Source organism: Ailuropoda melanoleuca, chromosome 1, assembly GCF_002007445.2.
Source record: "Ailuropoda melanoleuca isolate Jingjing chromosome 1, ASM200744v2, whole genome shotgun sequence".
Taxonomy (NCBI): domain Eukaryota; kingdom Metazoa; phylum Chordata; class Mammalia; order Carnivora; family Ursidae; genus Ailuropoda; species Ailuropoda melanoleuca.
In genome coordinates, this window is record NC_048218.1 from 176548862 (window position 1) to 176565528 (window position 16667).

At 40.1% G+C, this 16667-nt stretch overlaps 1 long non-coding RNA gene across 1 annotated transcript in view; it reads left to right on the forward strand.

The window, feature by feature from the left end:
* The first annotated feature begins 4865 nt into the window (after positions 1-4865).
* Positions 4866-16667, forward strand: part of LOC109488974 — a 72828-nt gene continuing 61026 nt past the window's right edge. The window contains exons 1-3 of the long non-coding RNA XR_002141884.2: positions 4866-4938; positions 5901-6104; positions 6902-7071. This is a non-coding gene — a long non-coding RNA (uncharacterized LOC109488974). The remainder of the gene's footprint in view (positions 4939-5900; positions 6105-6901; positions 7072-16667) is intronic.

Sequence of the window (16667 nt, forward strand, 5' to 3'; positions counted from 1 at the left end):
TCTTTACTGGAAAATAAAATATTATTCAAGACAAAAAAAATTTTTGACAAATTTTCCCACTACTGGAGCCCCAAGATTTTATAATAGGTAAGTATTTGAAGACTTTTAAAATCAGGTCAGTTTCGAGGCTGATTCCTTATCTACAAATCTCTTTCTTGTTTTTTATCTTATTTTCTTCATTATAAAATATTTTTTTATCACCCTTAATATAGTTAATTGACTTAGGCTTGAAAATAAAAAAAGTTATCCTGCCTTATTCTCTTCTATAACAATATCATATTTAAAATTTTTCTGTAACATAGTTATATATTTCATTTTCAGAAAATATTAGCAAGATCACATTTTCAATGTAATAGACAAATCAAAGCTTGATAATTGAGAAATAAATTAGATCCATAAAAAATGAAATGGCTTTTATTTAAATTAACTGTGCACCTAGAAATCTCACTTGAAAACAGACAACCACCTGATAGTATATAAATAGATAGCTTGTAAAAAAATAATTTTAAACAGAAAATGTATGGCTTTATGCATGTCTCAGCTAAGTATATTTTTAAAAATAAATGGACAAATATAAGACTGGTTAAATGATTCGTCTAAAATATATTTCTTTCTTTTTTTTTTTTTTTTAAAGATTTTATTTATTTATTTATTTGAGAGATAGAGACAGCCAGTGAGAGAGGGTACACGAGCAGGGGGAGTGGGAGAGGAAGAAGCAGGCTCATAGCAGAGGAGCCTGATGTGGGGCTCGATCCCCATAACGCCGGGATCACGCCCTGAGCCGAAGGCAGACGCTTAACCGCTGTGCCACCCAGGCGCCCCTAAAATATATTTCTAAAAAATAAATGGATTACTTTATAATATAGTAATAATAAATATATTTTAATGACATAATTAATTGGTTGATTGATTAAAATGTCCAGAAACATATATCTGAAACAGGAAGTAGTTTTTAAAAATCCCTAAAAAGGATTTCCTCAAAACTTAAAAGATTTCAAAATGTGTCACTAGCCTATTAGTTTCTAACATTAAAAAATACACATCACTAGAACATTGAAATCTAATAATTCTTCTAAATCTTAATATTATACAATCAGTATATGCCTTGATTTACCTTGGAACTCATTTATTGATTACACAATAGGTAAGATGAATTTCAAACCAGAAATCTTGGCTCAGGCTTTTCAACATGTATTATATTGACAAATGGAGAATCAGCCATTATTGAATAACTTGTTTCCCAAAAGATATTAAGCCCAACTCTTGAATCTTCTGAGTTTAAGAGTCAGATTCCATTAAAACTTTAAATTTTCTTGAGTACATTGCTATCTAGTTAATGCTTCCCAAACACTCTCAAATTAATTTTCCCCTTTCCCCGTCTTTTCTTCCTTCCCTGAATTCATTGATGGACACATTAATTCATGTATTGATTTCTTGTTGATTGCTTCTGAAGGCCAGGATCTGTGCTAGATATTGGGAATAGATAAGGAACATTCTGCTTCTAACTATTACAGGGTAATTGGCACTAGATTAGTTTTCACGCTGTAAGAAATCTCATAACTGCACAGAGTATATGAGGCTATTGTTTTCAGTTATTGGACAATGAACAGCATATGACTGTGATCCCTAAAAAGAAAATTCATGAGATAACATGCCATAATCACCCTGGCTCTCTGCCTGGCAAAGATTCATCCACTATGGCACAGTGAGATCAAGTCCAAGAGAGCATGGAAGTCCTGCTTGGAAAAAATTGGGTTGGGGAAGATACAGTCAGTGCCATGTGTGGGGTAGGAGCTGAGGAGAGAGCAGTGTGGGGGGAAGGCATAGGTTATGTGTCCTAAACATGCATGAGGCGGGACTACACAGAGAGTGTTTGCAGTGAGGTAGAGATTTAAACAAAGGTTCTCAAGGTTGAACAATTTGGGGGGACATTATAATTCTAGCCCAGAAAGAATGTTAACACCCCAGGCATCCGGATGAGGCAGCAGAAATGCCTTAAGAGGAAGACCTATGTTTTAGAGAAAGTCTGTTCTAGAGCTATCCTAATAAAACTAAAAACCACCAACCTTAAAGTCTGTATCTAGTGAAATCATCTTTCAAATGTGAAAGAGGAGTAAAGACTTTCTTGGACAAACAAAAATTGAGGGAATTTGTTGCCTGTGGACTTATGTTGCCAATGGTAGAAGAAATTCCTCAGAAAGAAGGAAAATCATATCGGACAAAAAATTAGACGTACATAAAAGAAGAATGCTAGGGAAGGAATAAATAAAGGTAAAATCTTTTCTCTTTCTTAACTGAGCCAACAGAGAAGAGTTTGTTCAAAATAATAATAGCAACAATGTATTTGATGATTATAGCATATGAAAAAGTGAAGTAAATGGCAGTAATAATATAGCGGACAGGAGGGATTAGGAATACTCTATAATAAATACACATACTAGTGGTGCCTGGGTGGCTCCATCAGTTAAGTGTCTGCCTTCAGCTCAAGTCATGATCTCAGGGTCCTGAGATCGAGCCCCGCCCTGCGTCCCACTCAGCGGGGAGCCTGCTTCTCTCTCTCCTCTGCCCCCCCTTTGTGCTTGCTCTTTCTCCCTCTCTCTCTCAAAATCATTAAAAAAAAATAAAGTACCCACACTATCCATGAAACAATATACTATTATATGAAAGTGGACTTGATTAGTTGAAAATGTATATTGTAAACTCTAGGGTAACCACTAAAAATATTAAGAAGGATTATTGATAGGCTAAAAGAGAAGAGGAAAGGGAATCATATAACGTGCTCAGTTAAAAACAGAAACCAAATCACAAAACTCTACCTCTGAAGCTAATAATACACTATATGTTAATTAAAATTGAATTTTAAATAAAAAAATTAAAAAAAATTAAAGCAGAAACTAGAGAAAGCCAAAAAGAAAGACATGAGGAAGAGGAAGGTGCAGGAGGAGGAGGAAGAGAAGAAAGAAAGAAGAGAAAGAACAACAATAGCATCAACGAAAAGTGCGATGAATAGAAAACAGTTACAAAAATGAGCAATATTAATCTCTCAATAATCCCTTTATATGTGAATGATCTGAATACACCAATTAAAAGACAGAAACGGTCAGAGTGGATACAAAAACAAGACAAATATATATGGTGCACAAGAAACCACTTTAAATGAAAAGATAATTTAAAGCAATGGAGAAAGATACGCCACAGCTAACACAGTCAAAGAAGAGCTGAAGTAGCCGCAGTAACCTCGGACAAAGCAGATGTCAGAGCAAGGGCAATCATCAAGGATGAAGAGCGTCATGACACAATGATCAAAAGGGGCCAACTCTTCCAGGACACATAACAATCCTTACTATCTACTTGCCTACTAACAGAACATCAAAATATGAGGCAAAAATGGATAGAACTGCAAGGAGAAATAGATAAATCTATTATAGTTGGAGACTTCAACACCCCTCTCTCAGTAGTTGACAGTTCCAGAAGGCAGAAAATTGGGAACAATGGAGTTACACTAAACAGTACCAACAATCAATACGTCTAGGGGACATACACAGAATACTTCATCCAACAACAGTAGAACAAACATTCTTCTCAAGGTCACATGGAACATTCACCCAGATAGATGATATTCTGCTACGTCAAATAAAACACCTCAACAAATCTGAAAGAAGAAAATCAAAGTATATGCTCTTGGACTACAACGAAATTAAACCAGAAATCAACTGCAGAAAGACCTGGAAAAATCCCAACATATTTGGAGATTAAACTACAGACTTCTAAGGTTTTTTTTTAAGATTTTATTTATTTATTTGACAGAGTCAGAGACAGCCAGCGAGAGAGGGAACACAAGCAGGGGGAGCGGGAGAGGAAGAAGCAGGCTCATAGTGGAGGAGCCTGATGTGGGGCTCGATCCCATAACGCCGGGATCACACCCTGAGCCGAAGGCAGACGCTTAACCGCTGTGCCACCCAGGTGCCCCTAAACTACAGACTTCTAACCATGGCTTAAAGAAGGCTCTCGAGAAATTTTAAAAATACTTTGAATAAAAATGAAAATACAACTTATCAAAATTTGTGGGATGCCATGAAAACCGTGCTTAGGGGGAATTTTAAGATTTATTTATTTATTTATTTATTCGACAGAGATAGAGACAGCCAGCGAGAGAGGGAACACAAGCAGGGGGGTGGGAGAGGAAGAAGCAGGCTCATAGCAGAAGAGCCTGATGTGGGGCTCGATCCCATAATGCTGGGATCACGCCCTGAACCGAAGGCAGACACTTAACCACTGTGCCACCCAGGCACCCCATAGGGGGAATTTTATAGCACTGAATGAACAGTAGACAAGAAAGATCTATAATCAATAATTTAAGCTTCGACCTCAGGAAACTAGAGGAAGAAAAGTAACATAAACCTAAAGCAACCAGAAGAAACAATAAACACTGCAGCATTAATCAATGAGACTGAAAACAGAAAATTAATAGAGAAAATCAATAAAACCAAAGTTGGTTCTTGAAAAAGATCAATAAAATTGATAAAATTCTATTCAGCTGACAAAAGAGGAGACACAAATTGCTAATACCAGAAATAAGAGAGAGGCTATCCCTGCTTATCCCATGGACATTAAAATGTTGTGCTTCTCTGGCGGAACCTTGAATGACATGGGTCCATAGATGCAAATTCATACATGTATGCCAAATACAAGGTGTGAAAAAATACTCATCAAAATAATAAAATGCTTGAGTTTGGAGAGGAACCTGGGGTAGAGATTGAACTTGGAAGTGGGTTTTTGTTATCAACTTTTTTTTTTTAACCAAGAGAAGATATTTATGTATTCCTTGTGCATTTACACACTTGTCAAAGGAAAGAACAGTGGAGCGCCTGGATAACAGCCTGCTCCATACTCCGGAAGACAGGGGGAAGTGCTAACGCAAGAGTGCACAAAGCAAAGGTGAGAAGAAAAGCTTTCTATCATTTCTGATCACGTTATACATTTTGGGTGAGTGCTTGCAATACCCCAGCAAGGTAGTAGGGATTAAAAAAAAAGAGGCAAAACGGTGTCTTCTCTTCTATGAGGGAGGCACCATCATCAAAACTGTGTTTTGTGCTCCCACTCCTACCCCTCAGAGTCAACATTTATTGAATACTAACCAAATGCCAGGCACTGTTCTGTTTGTTGCGTTTTATGTGTATTTTCCGGTCAACTTTCAGAACCGCCACATGCACGTTGGCCTTGTTTTTATTACCCCCGTCCTGAAGATAAGAAGCGAAGCACAGACTGGTTCGTAACCTGCTTAAGGTCGTCCAGCCAGAGGCTGGCCAGCAAACCAAGCAGTCGGATCCCAAAGCCCGGCTTCCTAACCGCTGTGCTTTGCTACCAATACTGCTTCGTCATCTCACTGAATCCTCACCAAAACCCAGCCAAGTGTTACCCACTATTATTGACATATGCGGAGACTGAAACCAAGAGGTCATGGACTTGGCCTCGGTCACGCGGATAGCAGATGGCAGAACCTGGTTTTAAACCAGCTCTTTCTATATGTGACTGTAGACATCAGTCACTGTGATACAGTGTCATCTTGGACGTTGGATAAACACATGCTGGGTGGCTGTTGGGTCTCTTTGCCCCTCTGTCTCTTCCCCTTGCTCCTCCTCCTCTTCTCAGCCTGGATTTCCCCCTCAAACTCTTGGCAGCTGCTTTCTCTCTCTCTCCCCTCTGCCTGCCTGCCTCTCTTACTCGGCCCCTTCTGAAGGCTCCCAAAGTCCCAAGTTTAAAAACAAAACTCTTTAGTTGTCAGTTGAGTGAGGAGAAGGAGAGGAAGTGCTTACGCTCTTGTTTAAAGTCAGGTCTTGACTATTGAGCAATCACTGCCTGAAAAGTAACAGTGTTTTCTTCCTGTTCACATCTCACAGTTAATGTGGTTGCGGTGCTGTTGCCTTTGCGTGTCCTTCCACACGACATACACAAGTGTTGATGGAATAGTCCCTTTATTGGTAAAAGTTGCCAGCTGCTGCCTGGGTGTGTATACTGCCTATGGCTCTTGAATTACGTGCGGAAACTTCATAATGAAACCCGAAAATCACAGAAGCATAAACACAGCTGCTTATGCCTATAAAGTAAGTGGTTTATAAGGGAAAGCATAATCAGTAGAATCCAGTGTTTAGTCAATTACATTAACAGCAGACAAATAGAAATCATATGTATTTGACAGGAGGCCATTTTAAGAAACTGTGTATTTGTATGTTGCTAGCATAATGAGACATCTTAAATATCATCCGTTATTCATGAATTTGAATAAACTACAAAGGGCTTTCCCCTAAAAACAATATTAAAATTCTGTTAAAAATGTGAGCATTTTTATTTTATTTTGATTTTATTTATTTATTTGACAGAGATAGAGACAGCCAGCGAGAGAGGGAACACAAGCAGGGGGAGAGGGAGAGGAAGAAGCAGGCTCCCAGCAGAGGAGCCTGATGTGGGGCTCGATCCCACAACGCTGGGATCACGCCCTGAGCCGAAGGCAGACGCTTAACCGCTGTGCTACCCAGGCACCCCAGCATTTTGATTTTAGTAGCTCATTTTATTTCTTAATTGGTTCAGAAGTGTTTTTTTTTTAAGTGATTACAACCAAAGAGATTTAATATCTCTTAAATATGCCAAAGATACTGTCTCAGAAAGCCTGTATGTTTGGGGACATCCAAGAGTGTAAAAAATACAATCTCTGTCAGAACTTGAACTGGGTTGGGGGAGGGCCATCGAGAGTAGTCAGACCCAGCAGAGGGTGGCAGGTGATTCGGGGAGTTACCCTGATGGATGATAGAAGGTAATTAGTCAAGACAGGGGAAACTTGTAGCAGTAAAGTTCAGAGGTCAAGCCAGAATGCTCAAAAGACCCGTCGCTGGTTCACTGGTAGGTTTCAGCCCTTGGGATCAGAACACACACACACAAAATATCTCCGGTGAAATGAAAAAGGAACCAGAAAGACCCTGTGTCAGGACAAGAACGTGTGGCTTCTGCTGTTGGATTTGGGACTCAAGGCATGGAACTGGTACAAGGACCATTTCCAGGACGTCTAGAAATAAGGTACTGTAGCCATTTATTTCTTAACTTCTGCTGATTAAGGGCTGTTTTGAGAGCCTGGAGTGTGGCTGAGTCTTCAAGTTCCAGGAACTCTGTCCTCATTATAAGGTCTTTGCAGAATGGGGGAATACAAGTTGAAAATGACGTTTTACTAATCTGGTATAATGACAGCGGTGATAAATCAATAAAGTTCCAGTGAGAACAACTGGTAGTCACAAACTTCAAAAAGCATTTCTGAAAGCGTTTCTAAATTTCAAGTAGAGTCCTTAAGGTCTCTGTTAAAAAATAATAGATAATAAATGGATAAGGTGCATGGCTGTGTAATTAGCAGAAATCCCTAAACGACTGTGCATAGACAAGTTGCATCAGAATCACCTGGTGGTGTTTTAAGAACTAGCTTCCCAGCCCCACAGGCTGTCTATGAAGTCAGGATCTGAGAGTAAAGCCTAGGAATCTGATTTTGTGCAAACTCCCCTTTAGAGCCCTGTCAGATTGATTCCAGAGAGAGCATTTCAAGCGCTGCAAAGAATTTAAGAATTTTTAGTCTTTGTTATCTCAAAGAAGAGAAGCAGTCCCTTTAAAAGTATCTTGTAAATACATGGACAAACACAGTTCCTTATTATTCTGTGATGTGTAGCTTTAGTTCCGTGTTCCCCAGAATGATCCTGAATTCCAGTTTTATAAGTCTAAAATTGGTGAACTTTCAATTCCAGAAAACCATCCCTCTTTCCTCTGCAGTTGTTTGGTACCCCCATGGGGTACATCAGCTCATGGGTATCTTTATTTTGTATACTTCATTCCTTAGTATCTTTCCTGTCATGCTGAAGTGAGTACTAGAGATGTGAGAGGACTTGATCCTGGTCACCAGTCAGATTATTGTCCCCAGGGTTTGGGTGAAGACATAGAGGTGCAGAAGACTTTGCCACCTAAGGAGGCTTCTTGCCACCAACCCTCTCAGCAGGTCTCTCTGCCTAGCTGGCAGCTGATGGTCATTTCCAAGCCTGTTCATGGTCCCTAGCAGTTCTTCCAGAGCCCTGGAGGGGAATCAGGACTGGAGTCCTGGTTTTGCCTCCAGCACTAGCCTGCTGTGTGGCCTTACATAAATAGCATCACTTCTCTGGGCTATGGTTTGTTGTAGTGGTAAGAGCTAGGGTTTGAATGCTGACTCCACTTCGTATATATGAAATTTGGGGCAAGTTATTGAGCATGTAGTGTCTTAGTCTCCTTCTCAATAAATCAGAGGTAGTGAAAGGACCCATGTCAGAGAGTTGTGGCGATTTACTCCGATACTGCCTGTTTAACACTTAATACAGTGCCTGGCACAAAGTTGAATTTTCTATAAATGTCAGTATTGTATTTAGGAAGAGGTGGGATAACAGGTGTGAAAACCGCTTTGAAATGGTTCGAAGTCCACATGTACACAAGAAGGTGAGAAAGCTAGTGGTATTGGCTCTCTAATGCTGGGTAACAAATGAATAGCTGAAAACCTGACGGACCCACAATTAATTATATGGTCTCCCAGTTTCTGAAAGTCAGGTGTTTGGCTCAGGATTTCAACTATCAGGAGCTCGGCTGACCTGGAGAGGGAGCTGAGCTGTGAGGTTTTGGCGTAGCCAGTTAAAGCACCAGGCCAAAGTGGAAGTATCAGTGAAGCCTTTTATCACAAAACCACCAGTAGGTTTCGGGTCAGGAGCTGGTCTTCTCAGCCAGCACCGGCAGGATCAGCTGTGGGCGCAGTGCCGGGCCGCTGCGTAAGGTAGGCTCGGAAGCAGGGCAGCTGAAGCAAGGACCTATAGCCCAGTTAGATAAAAGCTGGAGGGGAAATGGAGGGCAGGGTCAAATAGATCAGTTCAAACAGACATACATAGGAGGTCAGGCAAACAAGGTGAGCAAATACCAGAGGGCCCAGAGTAGCTCCAGCATCCAGAACCCAGGCCCAAGACTTGCTCAATGGGTGGTGCTGGGACCAGCTGTGTGGTCACCTCAGATACTCACTAAACACTCCAGACCCCACCCTCAGTTTCTCACTAGTTTTAAAGTGGAACCAGGACCTTTAAAAAACCATTTTTTGCAAGGTCCCTGTGATCTTCATACAACAATTTGAGTACCAGTAGATGAAGAGGTCAGCCGTGAGGAGGAGAGGCTGGGCCACAGCAGGGTCAGGCCATAGGCACTGACGGAGCACAGTACCCTCTCTCTTCAGCTTTGTTCCCCTCTTTTTCAGATGGGAATATTCTGTCTCTGGTCTGATTTAGCCTGGAAACACACACACACAGGGAAAGGTAGCTGGGAATGGCTTAAAAAAATTCAGTATTTCAAGGGCACCTGGGTGGCTCACAGTCGGTTAAGCATCTGCCTTCAGCTCAGGTCATGATCTCAGGGTCCTGGGATGGAGTCCTGCCTTGAGCCCCATGCTCAGCAGGGAGCCTGCTTCTTCTGCTCTCTCTCCCTCTGCCCCTCCCCCAGCTTCTGCGCTCTCTCATTCTCTCTCAAATAAGTAAATAAAATATTTTTTTAAAAAAATTCAAGACTTTGTAACTAAAAACAGCTGTGGCTCTTAATAGGGGCCCTTAATAATGGTACCATGCCAAGCCCCAAAGCTGGTCTTGACCCTCTCTCTGGCTCGGATTTTCCACCATAGGTGGAAAATGAAAACTTTGATTGACCTGTGAACTAGAAGGGTTGCTTCTCACACATGATCTGCGCCCCTTGTGGCAGGTTGAGAACTACTTGATTTATCCAGTTCAGCCCCTTAGGAATATTTCAGATTTCAATGAAATCACAGTAATCCCAAAGCAAAGATAATGTTTTACTGTGAGAAAGCCAGCTGGACTTCCTTGGTTCTCTGACATAGAGTTCATTGATTTAGTGGTATAGTGATTATGGTCACCAGTCACAATGCAGTGAATGAGTAGTTAATAAAGTGTGCAAATCCTAATGACCAGTACCTAACTGAGCAAGAGGGGAGAATCGTAAGAACTGAAAAAGTCACAACTTTCATTCTTGGTAGCATACTTGGTAGCATTCTAGGAAAGCATACAACTTTCATTCTTGGTAGCTGATGGTAGCATTATCATTTGATGTTTGTGCCTTCCATCCCCACTGGCCACAATCAGCTGTCCAGAAAATTCTGGAAAGAGTAATCATCAAAATCTAAAGGTCTTTAGGAGCTTAAAAAGCCCAATGGCATAGCCTTAAGAAATATGGATGAGACTTGTAGTCATCTCCTGGCTGTTTTCTGACCAGATTAAATGTTACACAGAGGTCTACCTGAGTGAAGAGAAAGGTTTCATAACAAAGAGTGGGGATCCACTTTTAGCATTATTATGGGTCAAATATTCTGACAGTTCATTTTGCTGAAATACTCATAGGTCCTAAACAACAAATATACTTTTAAAAATGGTTGAGTTTGCAAGAAAGTATGGAAAATTCCCAAGAATGAAAAGAAATGGCTATGCGTTGACTTTGGGGCGGCCAGTGAACATAGAGGCCTGAATTCCCTGGACAAACACTGAGACCAGGAATCCAGAGCACTGGGATTTATAATAAGGAAATGAAAGCGTCAGACTTGTGGCCGTGAAAACGAAGGAAACAGAACTTAAAACACACATATAAAGTCATAACCTGTTGAAAGGGCTATATGACCTCAACGAAATAGTGTGTAAGAGAAATATCCAACAGTCAGCAAAGAGCAGCTCAGAGGAGATCTGCCTGGGTTGTAGCAATGGGCTAAAAACAACCATATCTCTTCTGAGAATTTTTAACTTTATCCGTTTGTGATTTGGGGGTTTTAACTGATACTCTGTGTTGAATCTATACTACCCACAAGCAGGAAGATCCCAAACTGAAAAATTACGGGATTGGAAGTGCTCCCTGGTGCTTGGCATAAGCAAATACTAATCCTAGAGAAAGTTTCTCCTACTTGATGCCTTCAGGATTCCTATATATTTGATGGGAACAAATAAAAATTCCCAGGGAAAAGTTACCAGACGTAAGAAAACGAGCTCTAATGAGTGAAAGCCAGCAAACATGACACACAATAGGTCTAGATCATAAGGCATTCAGAAAATGGAATTATCTAATATTGATTATAAAATAGTCATTTAAAGAAATGAAAGGCAAAAAATGCAAAAATGAAATATTAGCAAACAGAATCCAATGCTACATTAAAAAATTAATATTCATGACCACATGAGATTTATTTCAGGAATGTTGGTTTAATATTAGGAAATTTAGTAATATCATATGCCTTATTAATAGTTGGGGATGGATGTACACTTTTTAAATAGCTTTATGGAGATAAAATTAACCTACAATAAATAGTACATATTTAAAACTGGATAATTTGATAAGTTTTGACACACACAACCCTATGAAACCAGCATCAAGGTCAAAATAATAAGCATATCCATCACCTCCAGAAGTTTCCTTGTGCCACTTTGTGATCCTCTCTTCCTTCTTGTGGGCCCTCCACAACTTTGTGTGACAACTTTCTGTACCATATATTAGTTTGCACATTCTAGAATTTTATGTAAGTGGAATCCTACAGTATATACTCTTATTTTGTCTGACTTCCATTCAGCATAACTGTATCAAGCTTCATCAATGTTGGTGCATATATCAGTAATTCATTTCTTTTTATTGCTGAACGTTCCATTGGTTAGCTCACTTGAGCAAATCAGTGGTAGGTTCTCTCCAGCTGAGTGGGCGCTAGCAATTTTGCAGCTAAAGAGCAAAGGAAGAGATGAAAAGACCTCTACTTGCTTCTTGAGATTTGACTCAACAGCCATAAGTCTGTGTGGATTCAGAAGCATCAATAATCCTTAAGTTTGGATCATCCCATGGGAGTGAGTAAAGCTCTTACTGGACATGAGACTGTGGATCGAACTTGTTCTAGTGTGTGAGTGCAGTGAGGTGGAAAACCCAGCCAGTGGGCTGTGCTCCCTGGTGTTTGCACTGGTGTGCATGCTGGGGAATTGAGCCACATTGAGGGGTTTTCTTCTTGATTTGTTGTGAAAAACTTGGTCAATTCATTCTGGCCAGGGTTGGGTCCCTCTTTATCATGGGAGCCCAGAAAGAATATAACTGAGCTCTTCAGTAAAGATTATATTACATGGGGAGAGACGGGGGAGAAAACTGCTTTGAAATAGGTAACAATCATTTGTAACTACCCACAAGCATGCTTGTCATCCGTTGGGTTTTTTATATAAAATGCTCAGGTGAGGGAAAAAGATCCAGGACAGGAAGCAAGGCAAGAGTTCAGGAGGACTTCTAACTCATCAAAGATACAGAAACCTGTGGGTCCACAGCAATTTCCTCAACTATCTTTCATACTAGGGTGCCGCTAGGAACAGACAGAACTGTAGAGACAGGAGGGCAGGACCAGCACTACAGCCACAGGTTGTGATTAAAGCATATGGAATCAAGGGAGAGGGTCAAAGAGTTCAGAGATAAAGTCCAGTGGTCATCCTGACCTGATAGTCCAGGAAACATTAAGGGGAGCAGGACAAACTTTGGCTGAGTGTCAGGAGGACAAACTCTGAGAGGGCACGGGAGATAACCATTAGGGGTGGGAAAGGAGACTGAGAACTAGCATATGACCATGTTAAGAAAGGTAAGAATGACTGATAATGGAAAAAGTAAATAAGCAATTTTCAGACCTGAAAGATGTATTACCCGAGGGTGTTTGCCATCTCTGGTCTTGTAACACACTCCTTTCTAACCCACACTCAGACTGTCCTCAAGCAGGCTGTCACGGAGGCAAAGGGAAAGGGCTGCTGGAGGAATGTAGTGACAGGAGGGAAATTTACTTTCTTAAGGGCATCTTCAGCATTCCTGACAAGGCAGGTCTGTGCTTAAAGAAGTTTTTTGAATAGTGGCTCTTTAGTCCCGTAAAAATGGTTTGATTTATGTACAGAATTTCTGCTTAGTAACCAGTATAATCTATCCTAAAATAATAATTATAATTCCTACATAGCTGTCATCCCCACCCTGAGATCTCAAATGCAGATAAACATGACCTATGTTTGTAAGTGGTCACAGCATCCATAGCAGCCAACGCTACTTTGGCTCGCTATGTGCCAGAGGCTGTTCTGAGTGGTTTCCAAACATTAATTTATTTAATTCTCACAGCAGTCTTATGAGACAAGCATCATTATTCCCATTTTATAGAATAACCTGTTTGCATTTCACCGGGCTAACAGTACGTTCATTAGACCAACAGGATTTTTTTTTTTAAGATCACGTAATAACTATGCTAATAGTATTTGGGAAAATTTAAAATCTGTTCAACTAACGATATAAAATCAGTTATGCTAGTAGTCACATTCATTCAATGAACTTTATTTACTAGAGATTTTTAGGTGGTCATATACTGACAAGAGGATCTTAAACAATGTGTCTATAATCTCTATCTTTGGAGAAGAAAAATTTTTTCTTGATTATGAAAGAAATGTTTAATTATTGTAGACACAGAACAGAAGGTCCTATGGGTTGTTTATTTTAAATGTAACTTTCAGTGACTTCTCGTTGCTCCATTTTGGTAATGATTAATATTGATTACCTAGGACAGTTTACATTCAAACAAACACATTGTCCTAGAAAGTGACATTGAGACATGGATAGAATAAACAAATTACATTTTTAAATTAATTGTTATAGAAGATAAGTAATTCTTGGGGTGTCTCTTGATTTGCCTCAGGGTCATGGGATCGAACCCTGCATCAGGCTCTGCTGGGCATGGAGCCTGCTTAAGATTCTCTCTCTCCCTCTCCCTCTGCCCCTCCTCATGTGCTCTCTCTCTCTCTTTCTCTCTTTAAAAAAAAGTAATTGTAAAAATGAAACTGGTTCTAAACTGGTTTTGACCAGTTTGGTTTTGAGAAGTTTTGCATCTTTAACAATGGTCAAGCTATGAAAAGATGTAATTTTATTAAATATTTTATTAAGGAGAAATTAAATGTAAAATGTATGCATTCAAACACATTTGATCAGTAAGATATCAAGGATGCTGATGACAACCATGTTCATGTAAAAAGAATAACACAAAATGTCTAAAGGCAGTGTTTCTTCCCCCACAATAAATTTAGTTAACGTATGTCAAGTGTATGTAGGAGATTGCCAAACTTCTTTCTGCTCTGGGTACGTAGGAAGAGGGAGAAATAGGAGAGAAGACTTCTTTCAGAAGAACTGGAAGAAGGAAGGACTTTGTCATGCAGACAGAGAAAACAGCTGAGTTAATAAAGGACATAGAAATGCCTTCCTGGCTAATAGTATATCCTATTGGCGTAACTTGGGAACTGATAGTTGGAAAGGTTAAAGCATTAAATCTATCTTCCATGACATTTCAGCCATACAACCATGTTGCATTTTAGACTATAAATTTTCCTAATTTCTTCCCACCCACTTCTTCTGAAAGAAGGAGTGGGGAGAGAGGAATAATAACACAGGACAAAGAGCTTCATATTCCTGTAGGACATGTCCAAGCTGAATGCACATGGGAGACACTGGGACCTAAACAGTGTCAGGACCCCTTCTGAGCATGGACTACACAAGGTCTCACTCCTCTCAACGTGAGGAGACCGGTCACTAATGCTTTGGCAAGCACGTGACGGTGCAGGGAGCTGTCAGCAAGTCAGCGGAACACCAGTTCTTGATCTTGCCTTTTCTACTCTCCAGCCTTCCCCAGTGGAGCTTGGCATTCTCCTGGCTCCTGAGAGCGTCTATATTTGGCTGACGCCACATTTAAAATTCCAACCCAGCCCTCTCTTCTGAGCTACAAATCTGTATAATTAATCTATTTAACATCTCCACTTGACTGTCTCCTGAGGCACTGCGATGCAGCAGTGAAAAAAAGAGGCAAAACACCTGTCTTTGTGGAATTCACACTCTAGCCCGTGTACTCAGTATGTCCCAAACTGAAGCCATATCCCCTCAATCTATCCGCACCACTCAGTTGCTCCGGCTAAAAACCACATCTTACTAGATTTACCTCTCAGGTATTTTTCTTCTTTGGTGCCAACACATGGATCCAAGAAATCCGTCACTTCTCTCCTGAGCATCTATAAAAGGCTCCCAACTGGCTTCCCTTCATCTGCTCTTATTCTCCTCCATTCTAATCTAGAATGGATACTTTATTTCATTTTCTAAGAGTGATCCTTTTAAATGGCACATCTAATCATGACAATCCCCTACTTAAAATTTTTTCAAATGCAAATTGAATAAAATGTAGAGCCCACCGGACTCAGGAGGATCTGGCTCCTGTTCTTCTCCCCAACTTTTTCCTCTTTACTCTGACTTCCAGGCACAGTGACTTTCAGTGCGTTCTTACCTCTGCCAGTCTTTTTCCCTTGAGTGATATTCTTCCTCTTCCATTTGACTCGATTCATGCTCAAATCTCAGGATGAAGGTCGTTTTTTCTGGTCTACAATTGCTGCCACATCACCATGAGTCTCTTTATGTATATGTTCCTAGTATTTTTTTTCTTTGTGCTTGCTAACAATGTAATTAATTACCTCTGTGATGATCTGCTTACTGTCTGTCTCCACCACTAGGCTGTAAGCTCCCTTAGGGCAGGAACTGTATTCAGCTTTCTCACCACAGACTTTGCAGAGAGATCACAGTGGAAATAGTAGCCACTCAGTGAGTATGTGTTGCATTGGTTAAATACAAGGAAAAGCTATAACTCCTTCAATTAAGCCAGTATTAAAACACATTAATGAGAAATAAAAATTCACCACGAAGGGTGTAATTATGGAAAAGGAAGGGGTACTAGTGGGCTAAATAGAAAAAATAACATAAAGAAAACTTTTATTGTCTGGGTGACAAGAGGGAATTAATACAAATGTTACAGGGGAAAATTAATGTTGATAATGAATGAGAGTGATAGGAACAGAGAAAAACATTGAAGCAGCTCCAACCTGGAAAGACTGATGGTAGAAATGTCACTAAGGATGGCAAGTGATCTTTCTATAAAAGGATCCAGCAAACCTCACAGTGATTGTTAATGGCATTTCTAGGGACTGGTCCTACACCAAATGTCTTTGAAGCTGTGATCTCCCTACACTCAGATATTCAGATGTGGTTGACCAGAGTTGTCTAGAGAATAGCACAAAATGCTAAACTGGAATGGAGGGGGGAAAGCTAAGCAGCTAGTAAATAGAGAAAGAAGGAAATACTGAATAGTGTGCGTGCAGGTTGATTCCCATGATGACTTTTAAATATGGTTTAGAAGGGGTAAATACTTAAGGGGCTGAAGAGCTTCAAGTTTGGGAGCCACCTTGTGCAGGTAGAACGTGAACATCGTCTGCACGTAGCTCCTCTGATTTCAGGTTTCAAAAGAATAGACTGGGCCAAACTACTTGCTGTGCGGCAACGATTTCATAATGGGAATGTTATGTCTCAAGGTGTAGAACCTTCTAAATTATTCAGAAATCTTCTGAAATTTTTATTTTTCAACCTCAAATGATATAGTTTATCTTGTTTTGGAAACAGAAAATGCATCTATATTTCCGAAAGCTTGTTTTTTAGTGATTGTAAACCAAGATGAACAGGTTTGCATATTGGAAACATATGGAATATGTTTCCTGTATTTTAATTTAAAG